Below are 11,606 nucleotides of genomic sequence, written 5' to 3'. Positions count from 1 at the left end.
GGTTTGAGTTTGATTTCCGTTCTGTGCAAAGCCAAGAAGTCTCTTGGCTGGTCCTGTGGAACCCCATCCAGGTCCTCAGACCTGGCCTGTCTGCATCAATACTGGTGTATGATTAAATACATATAAATGAGATACTGGGAGTGCCTAGGTGACTCAGTTGGTTGATCCTCTGACTCTTGATTTTGACTCAGGTCATGATCCCAGCGTCGTGTGATGGAGTCCCTCATTGGGCTCCATGCTCAGTGTGGATCCTGCTTAAGATTCTCTCTCTCTCTCTCTCTCTCTCTCTCTCTCTCTCTCTCCCGCTGCCCTTCCCCCCCAAGTTTCTTGGGTACTACAGACTCAAGTATTTAGGTGAAGTTTCACAGTGTTTACAACTTACTTGCAAATGAGTAAGATACAAAGATTCCCCCCACATCACATGTAAACACAGTGATAATGAAAATATGGTGAAATGGTAACAATTATTTAGTAAATATAGTAACCACTGTACTATTCTTTAGTATAATTTTTTGAAAATTTTGAAATTTTTTTGAAATTATTCAAAATGAAAAATTGTAAAAAGTACTTTATCCATTGGTAAATTCATTGGTAAATTCAGTGAGAGGAAAAAATATATATGTATATATACACATGTACATATTGTATTTTTCAGTTACATCTGATGTCAGGTTTTCCTCACCAGTTTTCTTTTTTTTTTTTAATTAAATTTTTGAAAATATTTATTTATTGAGAGAGAGAGAGAGAGAGAGAGAAGGAGAGAGAGCACAAGTAGGAAGGGGCAGTGAGAGAGGGAGAGAAAGAACCCCAAGCAGGCTCCATGCTGTCAGCACAGAGCCCAACTGAGGGGTCAGTCCCAGGGAACTGAGAGATCATGACCTGAGCCAAAATCAAGAGCCAGACACTTAACCAACTGAGCCATACAGGTGCCCCTCCTCACCAATTTTCTAACATAAGTTTTTAAAAATCATATGATTCAAGAAGTTTGAATTCTTTTAATTTTTTATTTTATTTATTTATTTATTTATTTATTTATTTATTTATTTGAGAGGGAGAAAGAGCGGGGGGGGGGGGGTGGGGGGTGGGGGCACTGGGTGTGAAGGGGGCTCAGCACTGACAGCAGAAAGCCTGATGCAGGGCTCGAACTCATGAACATCGAGATCATGACCTGAGCCAAAGTCAGACACTTAACTGACTAAGCCACCCAGGCGCCCTGAAAAATTTGAATTCTTCAACAAAGAATTGTCATTTTTCAGAAAATTTAGCTGGTAAATGTAGAGATCATCTATAGTTTTTGATATAATGACTGATTGCATTAAAACAATATTGTGCTTAAAATTATAGCAATATAATTTTCTCAGTTTGAATAGGGTCCCAGTTGATTAAGTGGGGTATTGTCTATAGTTTCAAACCTTAAAAGGGACTTTCTTTGTATATCTATTGTGCCTAGGTAACAATTTTTTAAGACTCAGTTCATGGGGGGCCTGGGTGGCTCAGCCAGTTAAGCATCTGACTCGATTTTGGCATAGGTAATGATCCCAGGGTCATGGGATTGAGCCCCAAATCCCAGGTTGGGCTCTGTGCTGTCAGAGATTCTCTCTCCCTCCCTCTCTCTCTCTTTCTCTTTCTCTCTGCCTCTCCCCAGCTTGCAGGCTCTTGTGCTCTCTCTTTCTTAAAACAAAACAAAACAAAACAGTTCATAAATTCTCCATTTCATGATATCATTTTTATATGATAGTATAAAATTAGCTTGTTATATTAATTTGAAAATCAATTGAAATTTTGTTTTTGATTTTTTTCATGTTCTTTTTTTTTTTTTTTTTAACAAATAGACTTTATTTTTTAGGCCAATTTTAGGTTTACAGAAAAATTAAGGTGAAAGTAGAGAGTTCCCATGTACACGCTCCACTGGACACCAAAGCCTTCTCAACGATCAATATCCTGAACCAGTAATGGTACATTTGTTATACACAATCCATGAGCCAACATTATCAACCAAAACCCATTGCCTACACTAGAATTCATTTTGGGGGGTAAACATTTTATGTTTTTTTAAATTTTATATTTATTTTAAAAATTTCTTAATGTTTTTATTTATTGAGAGAGAGAGAGAGAGAGAGAGAGAGAGAGAGTGTGTGTGTGTGTGTGTGTGTGTGTGTGTGTGTGTGTGTGAGTGGGGGAGGGGAAAAGAGAGAGGGAGACACAGAATTGGAAGCAGGCTCCAGTCTCTGAACTGTCAGCACAAAGCCTGACACAGATCTCGAACTCGTGAACCTCAAGATCATGACCTCAGTCAAGGTTGGACGCTCAATCAACTGAGCCACCCAGGCGCCCCTTATGTTGTTGTTGTTGTTTTAATGTTTATTTATTTTGAGAGAGAATGCATGGGTGTGCGCGTGCATGGGGCAGAGAGAGAGGGAGAGAATTCCAAACAAGCTTGGCGCTGTCAGCACGGAACCCAAACGGGGGCACAATCTCACAGTTCATGAGATCATGACCTGAGTGGAAATCAAGAGTCGGGACTTAACCAAGTGAGTCACCCAGGTGTCCCCATTTTATGGGTTTTGACAAATGTATAATGACATGCTCTCCATTTAATACCATGCAAAATTGTTTTCAGCTTAATTTTTTTAATTAAAATATTTCCAGGATATTGTTTTAGAAAAAGAGTTAAATTCTAGAATTTAATTGGGGCACCTGGGTGGCTCAGCTGGTTAAATGTCTGACTCTTGATTTCAGCTCAAGGTCTCACGGTTCCTGAGTTCAGTTCCTGAGTTTGAGCCCCCTCTGTGGGCTTTGTACCAACAGCACAGAGCCTGCTTGGGATTCTCTCTATCCCTTTCTCTGCCCCTCCCTCTTGCTCTCCCTCAAAAATAAATAAACTTTTAAAAAATCAGTATTTATATTATTACTAGAACTACCAGTTCTGTCAGTAAATCTATTATAATAGACTTCTGTTATATTGCTTATTTTTGTGGAACTATTTAAAAAAATTTTTTTTAACGTTTATTCATTTTTGAGACAGAGAGAGACAGAGCATGAACAGGGGAGGGTCAGAGAGAGGGAGACACAGAATCTGAAACAGGCTCCAGGCTCTGAGCTGTCAGCACAGAGCCCGACGCGGGGCTCGAACTCACGAACCACGAGCTCATCCTGAGCTGAAGTCTGCCGCTTAACCGACTGAGCCACCCAGGCGCCCCCAAATATTAAAAAAAAAAAATTTTGTTTTAATTTGTGGAACTATTAATATCACTACCATAAACAGGTACTTTGAACTGTTCATTTGGGTACACATAGAAGTTTTCACTGAAGTGTTATCTACTTCCACCTAAGTTCTTGCTTTCAAGTGAATATAATTAGTTCTACGGTATCAAATAAGAAAGCCAATCCAGATTTAGGTAAATAGAGATTTTATTGGAAAGGATTAGGCAGAGTGGGTAGGAGGGGAGGGACCAATGCAATAGGGAGAACTCTGTGACAATAGATCTGCAAGTGTCTCAAAGGTTAGAGAGGGAGGAGTAAACAAGAATAGGATGAAAGGGTGGGCTGGTGTGATTGGACAGTAGATGCAGAATGTTATGCCCTGAGGTCAGCCTATTTTCAGCTGGGTCCTTAGGCAGGGTTCGGCTGGCTCAGCCTGAGGGTGGGTCAAAGTTTAGAGGTCTGCAGAAAAAGGGAAACAACCTAAATTTGATTAACAGGCACTTTCTAATTCCATGGGACAAGCAGTTCAGCCACTCATTTATGGAAATTTAAAGGGTCTGTGTCTGGCCTCATTATAGGTAAATAAGGGGTCATGAGTGAGTTTTACCTAAGTTATGTGGGGAACTTTGGTTCTTTGCAACAAGCAGAGTTCCACAACACAAAGAATACAGGATTTCTTAACTTTGACCTATTTTCCAGAATCAGTAGTGTTAACGAACGAAAATTCAACTGAGTAAATTTAAAGATCTGATTTGCTTTATTAATCTGTTCCTGAACTGGGCAGCATCCCACACAGCAAGTAGAGGGGAGCTCCCAGGAACAGGAATTGTATAAAACTGAAAAGTATTTATAGGAATGAGGGTGGGGCCAGGAACGTATTAGCAAAAGAAAAGGAATGATTGTTTCAGGCTGGGTCACTTTCCTGTGGAGGGGGAGGGTGGGAGAGCAGGGGGGTTTACCATAGGCAGATTGCTTCATCTTCCTTTGGGGGTTGGGAGGACAGGACAGATTACCTTATTGGTGCTGGCCAGAAAATTCCTGACTGACCGGTTAAGACTACATTTCTGGGGAAGGTTGAAATTGCAATTAGGTTAGGTATTAAGCCCCAGTCTGGTGACTTGGACTAGCATAAGTGACTCCATCTTGTGCCTGTGGTTTTCTTTTTAATATTGGGTGTAGGTAATGATGAAGTTTTGGGGCGATGGGAAGGTTCGTGGGGTTTGGAGCTGACGGCCAAGAAAGAATTCTTGAAGACGTCTTTGGTGCAAAAAGGGGATTTTATTAAAGCACAGGGACAGGACTTGTGGGCAGTAAGAGCTGTACTGTAAGTGTGGGGAGTGACAGTCTTCAGGAGTCAAGGGAGATAAAGTCAAGAGGGAGTTCCTAAAGGGGTTTTCATATGCCAAAGGCTCACAGATTATTGGAGGCCTACCTATCGTCAAACTAAGGTTGTTTTTCCCTCCAGCAAAGCATTAACATTAAGATAGTAGGGAGTTCCCAGACTTTTAGGCTGTTGATGGGATTGTCTTTCTCTAGTAAACTGGTGGCGAATTTTACCAGTTTAACCATTAGATTTTTGTCCTTTCTGGTTTTTGTGTAGCCAGGAGTGTCCAAGGAATACCATACAAGTCCCACTTGGGGGGGGGGGGGGTGGCACTGTTAGCCTGAACTTTGCCCTCAGCTTGCCCCACGCTCCCTTATCAAGTAACATTAAACATTGTCAGTCCACCATTTTGTTCAGGACAATCATATCATTTGCACCTAAACCACTCAGAGGATCATAAATCTCCTGACTGGGTAAAGCAGTGTCTAAGATATGTCTCCTGAACACTGGCAAAATCAGTTGAACCATCTTTTAAGAGGTGGTGGCAAAGGTCAGTTCTGGGGTCACTCATCTTAAAAGAGGGATGCCTAAAGTGAAAAAGAGAAACATTAATATAAAATATTATATTACAATCTAAGATTGGAAGATGAAAATCTTTCTATTATGCAGCAGTGTTCATTGAGTTCCTTGAAGCTAACATATAGATGATCTTGGCAATGCTGTTCCCATTCAGACTTACTTTTTTTTTTTTTTTTAATGTTTATTTTTGAGAGAGACAGAGCCTGACTGGAGGAGGGGCAGAGAGAGAAGGAGACACAGAATCTGAAGCTGGCTCCAGGCTCTGAGCTGTAAGCACAGAGCCTGATGCAGGGCTCAAACCCACGAACCACAGAATTACTTTTCATGTAAGGCCATACATGACTTGAGCATTTTGCTACACTTCCTTAATGGCCTAGACAGTGAAAGAGCAGACCTAGGCCGGCCGACTCCATTTTGTTCTGTGTCCTCCATCTTGTTCTGTATCCTCCATCTTGAGTGACTATGTCCCTGACATGGCCGCAGAAAGAAGTTCCCGCTCAAACCTCAGACCACGCCTCCTCCCCTTGAGTAACTTCCTGTTCACCCATTCAAACTTCTGGATCAAACCACGCCCGGCAACCTGTGTGAGGGGACACTGACCCTTCCCCAGCCAATTGGCTGAGGCCACGACCCTTCCCCAGCCAATCGGCTAAGGCCATGATCATTACCCCACCAACTGCCCCTAGATCCCTATAAAACCTTTGTGCTTATGAAACTTGCTCTCTCTCTCTCTGATATCTCACTGCTGTGTCGGTGCAGGTAGGGGATTGAGCTCGAGCTAGCTCCAATAAAGGCTCTTTGCTTTTGCCTCGGACTCGGCTCCCTGGTGGTCTTTGGGGATCACGAATTCTAGGCATAACAGTGACTTGTCCGGAGAGAAAACTAGTCCATGTATAGACTGCTACAGTGATGTTCTTTCAAGTACGTATGAAACAGTGAGGCTTTAATTCTCAATGCTTCTACAGACCTTCAAGAAAAAGGCCAGCTATAAGGAACCTAGAGTTGGGCCACCTGGCTGGCTCAGTTAGTAGAGCATGCAACTCTTGATCTCAGGGTTATTAATTCCAGCTCCATATTGGGAGCTGGTATATATATATATATTATTTTTGAGAGAGAGGGAGACAGAGAAAGGGGAACAGAGGGTGTGAATTAGGTTCTCTGCTGTCAAACTCACAAGCTGTGAGGTCATGACCTGAGCTGAAGTTGGATGCTTAACCGATTGAGCCACCCAGGTGCACCAAAAACAAAATCTTTTTTTAAAAAAGAAAGGCAACCTGGGGCGCCTGGGTGGCTCAGTTGGTTGAGCGTCTGACTTCGGCTCAGGTCATGATCTCAGGGTCCGTGAGTTCGAGCCCCATGTCGGGCTCTGTGCTGGGCTCTGTGCTGACAGCTCGGAGCCTGGAGCCTGCTTCAAGTCTGTGTCTCCCTCTCTCTGGCCCTCCCCCGTTCATGCACTGTCTCTGTCTCAAAAATAAATAAAAAAAAAAAAACATTAAAAAAATAAATAAAAAAGGAAGGCAACCTAGAGTCCCAATAGGGACCTGAGTAGTCAGGTCTTTTTCTTTTTCTTTTCTTTTTTTTTTTTTTTTTTTAAGTGAGCTCTAGGCTCAATGTGGGGCTTCAACTCAGTCCCAAGACCAAGAATCACATGCTCTACTGACTAAGCCATCCAGGAGCCCCCTGAGTAGTTAGGTTTTAATTCTCAATGCTACGTCAAGAAAGGAGGGAGAAAAATCTGAAACATTAGTTTAGAGAATGTGGCCAATGAAGAAAAATGGAAGAAATGAAATTTGGTAAAAGGTGGCAATGAATGAAAGATGACAAGATCTAGTCCAATTTACAGGTAGGTAACATGTTTTAGATATATTTTTTCTTACCCATCAGTTATCTCCAATTAATAAAAAGGTACAATAAAATTCAAAGACAATACATAGAACTAGAATCTGATAACCCACAAAAGTGGTATAGTTTTCTAATGAAACAAAATTTTTCATAACAGTTTACCACACCACCCTTTGATCAAAGACAATACTAAACAAAGATTATTTGTGATGATAAAATAAGGCTAGTCTCACTAGATTTGGCTTGATTATATGCATAGGTATAGCAAGAATGGTAATTTACCATGATAGAACTTTATTTAAAAAAAATAAAAAAAAATTTTTTTTAATGTTTATTGTTGAGAGACAGAGAGACACAGAGCATGAGCAGGGGAGGGGCCGAGAGATGGAGAGACACAATCTGAAGCAGGTTCCAGGCTCTGAGCTGTCAGCACAGAGCCTGATTTGGGGCTTGAAATCACAAACCGCAAGCCTAAGTCGGACCTGAGCTGAAGTGGGATGCTTAACCTACTGAGCCACCCAGGCGCCCCAAGAAAAAAATGTTTTAATGTTTATTAATTTTCGAAAGAGAGACAGAGGGAGACACAGAATCCGAAGCAGGTTCCAGGCTCTAAGCTGTCAGCACAGAGCCAGACGTGGGGCTCAAACCCACAAACCTTGAGATCATGACTTGAGTCGAAGTTGGATGCTTAACCAACTGAGCTGCCCAGGCGCCCCGCCATGATAGATCTTTTTAAGTTTTCTTCACTGGAAGTTCTCATAAAGAATCTCAGATTGAACTTTTGTTGTTTTTAAGTTTATTTATTCTGAGAGAGACAGAGATAGCATGAGTAGGGGAGAGGCAGAGAGAAAGGGAGAGAGAGAATCTCAAGCAGGCTCCTCACTGCCTGTGGTGGAGCCTGATGCAGGACCCAAACTCACAAACCCTAAGATCATGATCTGAGCCAAAACCGAGAGTCCATCCCTTAGCCAACTGAGCCACCCAGGTTCCCCTCAGATAGAACTTTTAAATGTCTTGCAAGACTGGGAAGCCAAGAACTCACCATCAGATTTTACTGTAATGCCTTTAGATTCGGATGAATTATTCTCTTTTCAAGGTCCCGAAAATATCATCAGTTTCCTGGGCCTGCCAGGATGTGACCTTCTTACTCTCATGTAAGGCTAGGAACTCTTTAAGCCAGATACCTGGCTGGGTTTTCCCAAGAAAGCTTTGTAGACATTAGTTCCATAAAACTAACCTTAGCTCCTATAAATGCTAGGTCATATCTAATTCTGTGACTATCATTCTCAAATATGCTATTTCAGTCAAAGCCTTGGCTATGTAACCATTATTTCCAATCATGCACTGTTAACAAAGGGGGAAGATTCTTATTTAACCTATGCAAATAATTATGTTGCCATGAAAATAAGAATACTCAATAAGAATTTCCAAATTCTGGAGGGTTCAGGCAAGAGGAAAAAAAACAACTGTTTTATTTCTGTTTACAAAAGCATATTTATTAATTTCTTATGAGCTATAGGTAGAGAAAGAGAAAAGAAAAATGGGTTCATTATATGCAAAAAACAGAACAGGATCCACAATATTACAAAGAAAACCCATAATCACCGTTCCTTAGTTCATCCAGTCTTAAGTAATTAATTCTATTTTGCTCAATCTTCGGTTAGCAATCTCATGAACCCATCAGCTAGTACAGACTAGAATTCTAGAAATCCTGATTCAGTCCAGTGGTATGGTCTCAAAGTTATGTAAGCAATGTGATCAGGGGCCTGTATCGCAGAGTACCTGGAATCATCTTTTCCATGGTTCTCCTTGAGTGTTCCTTTTTGATAAAGATGAGTGGGTACTCTGACTTTTCTCTCATTTTTCACCTTTGACACTTTTTTCTATGCTCCCAATAAAAGATTGTTGTCAGGAGCGCCTGGGTGGCTCAGTTGGCTAAGCAACCAATTTTGGCTCAGCTCATCATCTCACAGTTTGTGGGTTTGAGCCCTGCATCGGGCTCTGTGCTGACAGCTCGGAGCCTGGAGCCTGCTTTGGATTCTGTGTCTCCCTCTCTCTCTGCCCCTCCCCTGCTCATGCTCTGTCTCTCTCTGTCTCAAAAATAAATAAAGGTTAAAAAAAATAATAATAATAAATCAAAGATTGTTGGGAAGTGTTTTTGGAAAAACCTCACTCTTCCTTTCTATCTTTCTCTCCTTTGTATCTCTTGTACTAGTGACTCAGAATGTTCCACCTCTGACATTTTTTTAAATGTTTATTCATTTTTGAGAGAGAGACAGAATGTGAACAGCGGAGGGGCAGAAAGAGAGGGAGACACAGATTTGGAAGCAGACTCCAGGCTCTGAGTTGTCAGCACAGAGACAGCAGGACACAGGGCTTGAACCCACAAATAGCTAGATCATGACCTGAGCCGAAGGCAGGTGCTTAACCAACTGAGCCACCCAGGTACCCCTGATATTTCTGACATAACCAAATGTGCATTGTAGTTTTCCCCACACCAAATCTCTGCAACACAGAGAATTATTTGTGGGGAATCCAGTGAGGCATTCTATAATTTAATTCAATTCTAACACTGTCTGCTTGGAGATAATGCCAAATACCACAGGTTAAGAGCTCAGTCCCAAAGGCTGACCCCACTTCAGTTGCCAATCAAAAGTAGTAGGTCCCAGAGTGTCTGGGTGGCTCAGTCAGTTCAGCAACAGACTCTTGATTTCAGCTCAGGTTATGATCCCAGGGTCATGGGATCCAGCACTGCGTTAGGTTCTGTGTTGAGCGCAAAGCCTGCTTGAGATTTGGTCTCTCCCTCTTCCCCTTTCCCCACTAGCTCTCTCTTTTTAAAAAAAAAAAAAAAGAGTGGTAGGTCCTCAGGTTACCCACAACTGCTGTCCAATTTTCTCAGGTGCCACTAATTTGCTAGAGTGGCTCACAGAACTCCAGAAAACAGTTATGTTTACTAGTTTAGTAAAGGATATGGTAAAGGATACAGATGAACAGCCAGATGGAGAGAAAAATAGGGTGAGGACTGGGAAAGTCCCAAGTGCAGAGCTTCTGTTCCCATGGAGTTAGGGGTATATCACCCTCCTGGTGGATATATTCACCCACCGGAAGCTCTCTGAACCCTGGAGGCTTCATTACATAAGCATGATCAATTACCAACTCCATTTTCAGCCTTCTCCCCAGGATGGAGAATGAGGGATGGGGCTGAAAATTCCAAGCTTTTATCATGGTTTGGTCCTTCTTGTGACCAGCCCCCATCCAGAAGCCTACCCAGAGTCACCTCAATAGAACAAAAGATGATCAAGGTGCTCTTATCACTTAGAAATCTGTAAGAGTTTTAGGAGCCCTGTCTCACAGATGGGGCAAAAGACAAGTATTAGAACAAGAGATGCTCATAGCACTCTTTTTACTTAGGAAATTATAGGAGTTTCAGGTGCCTTGTGCTAGGAACTGAGGGCAGAGAGCAACACATATATTTTCTATTATCTCATAGCAAGCAACTTCAATGTAGTTTCTAAATGGGAAAGGAGGAATCAAGAAGATATAAGCATGTGAAGTATTAAGACATATTCTTTCTGCTAAGAACTGAGTCCTTGGTATTTTGAAAGGGGTGTGTGGGGGCGCCTGGGTGGCGCAGTCGGTTGAGCGTCCGACTTCAGCCAGGTCACGATCTAGCGGTCCGTGAGTTCGAGCCCCGCGTCGGGTTCTGGGCTGACAGCTCGGAGCCTGGAGCCTGTTTCCGATTCTGTGTCTCCCTCTCTCTCTGCCCCTCCCCTGTTCATGCTCTGTCTCTCTCTGTCCCAAAAATAAATAAACGTTGAAAAAAAAAATTAAAAAAAAAAAAAAAAAAGAAAGGGGTGTGTGATTATTAGGTGTCTTACAGGTTTAAGCTAACTTCTGTAACATGACAGATTTGGAAATCAAAATTCATTGTTCTTCCTTCAAACAAATTAACATTTTTTTTTTTAACGTTTATTTATTTTTGAGACAGGGAGAGACAGCATGAACGGGGGAGGGTCAGAGAGAGAGGGAGACACAGAATCTGAAACAGGCTCCAGGCTCTGAGCTGTCAGCACAGAGCCCGACGCGGGGCTCGAACTCACGCACCGCGAGATCAAGACCTGAGCCGAAGTCGGATGCTTAACCGACTGAGCCACCCAGGCACCCCTCAAACAAATTTAAAGCTAAACAATTTTGAACTCCTAAGATCCCATTTTGTACTATTAACTTAAAAAATGTCTTAAACTGGAGTTTTCTGACCATTTAAAGATTCAAATAACAAGGCACGGAATGGGCAAGAAAAAAATAACACCTGTAAATAAAGGAACATAGTTTTCAGGAAGTTGAGAGCTACAGTCTATCCTTTGGGTCTTGGTTCAGTATTTATGTTACATCGAACCACAAAGACAGGCCTATATGAAACCTAAACAAATTGAGCTTAAATCAGCGGGAAGTAAGTGATAAAATCTTGCAACTTTATTCAGAGTTAAAACAAAGGGAGAGAGAATTTCCTGGCATTATGATACAATCACTTGATTCAGCATTTTTAAAATTAATCCCTACATCCCTATTATTTCTATCAACTATAAAGTGTGCATTTTAAAAAGGAAATTTTTTTTAAATCCAGGGTATTTTCCTAAAAATGTGGGTGCTTAAAAGA

The sequence above is a fragment of the Puma concolor genome, chromosome A1, assembly GCF_028749965.1.
Source record: "Puma concolor isolate L17-30 chromosome A1, mPumCon1.1.hap2, whole genome shotgun sequence".
NCBI classification, from domain to species: domain Eukaryota; kingdom Metazoa; phylum Chordata; class Mammalia; order Carnivora; family Felidae; genus Puma; species Puma concolor.
Note: the sequence above shows the minus strand (reverse complement) of the source record.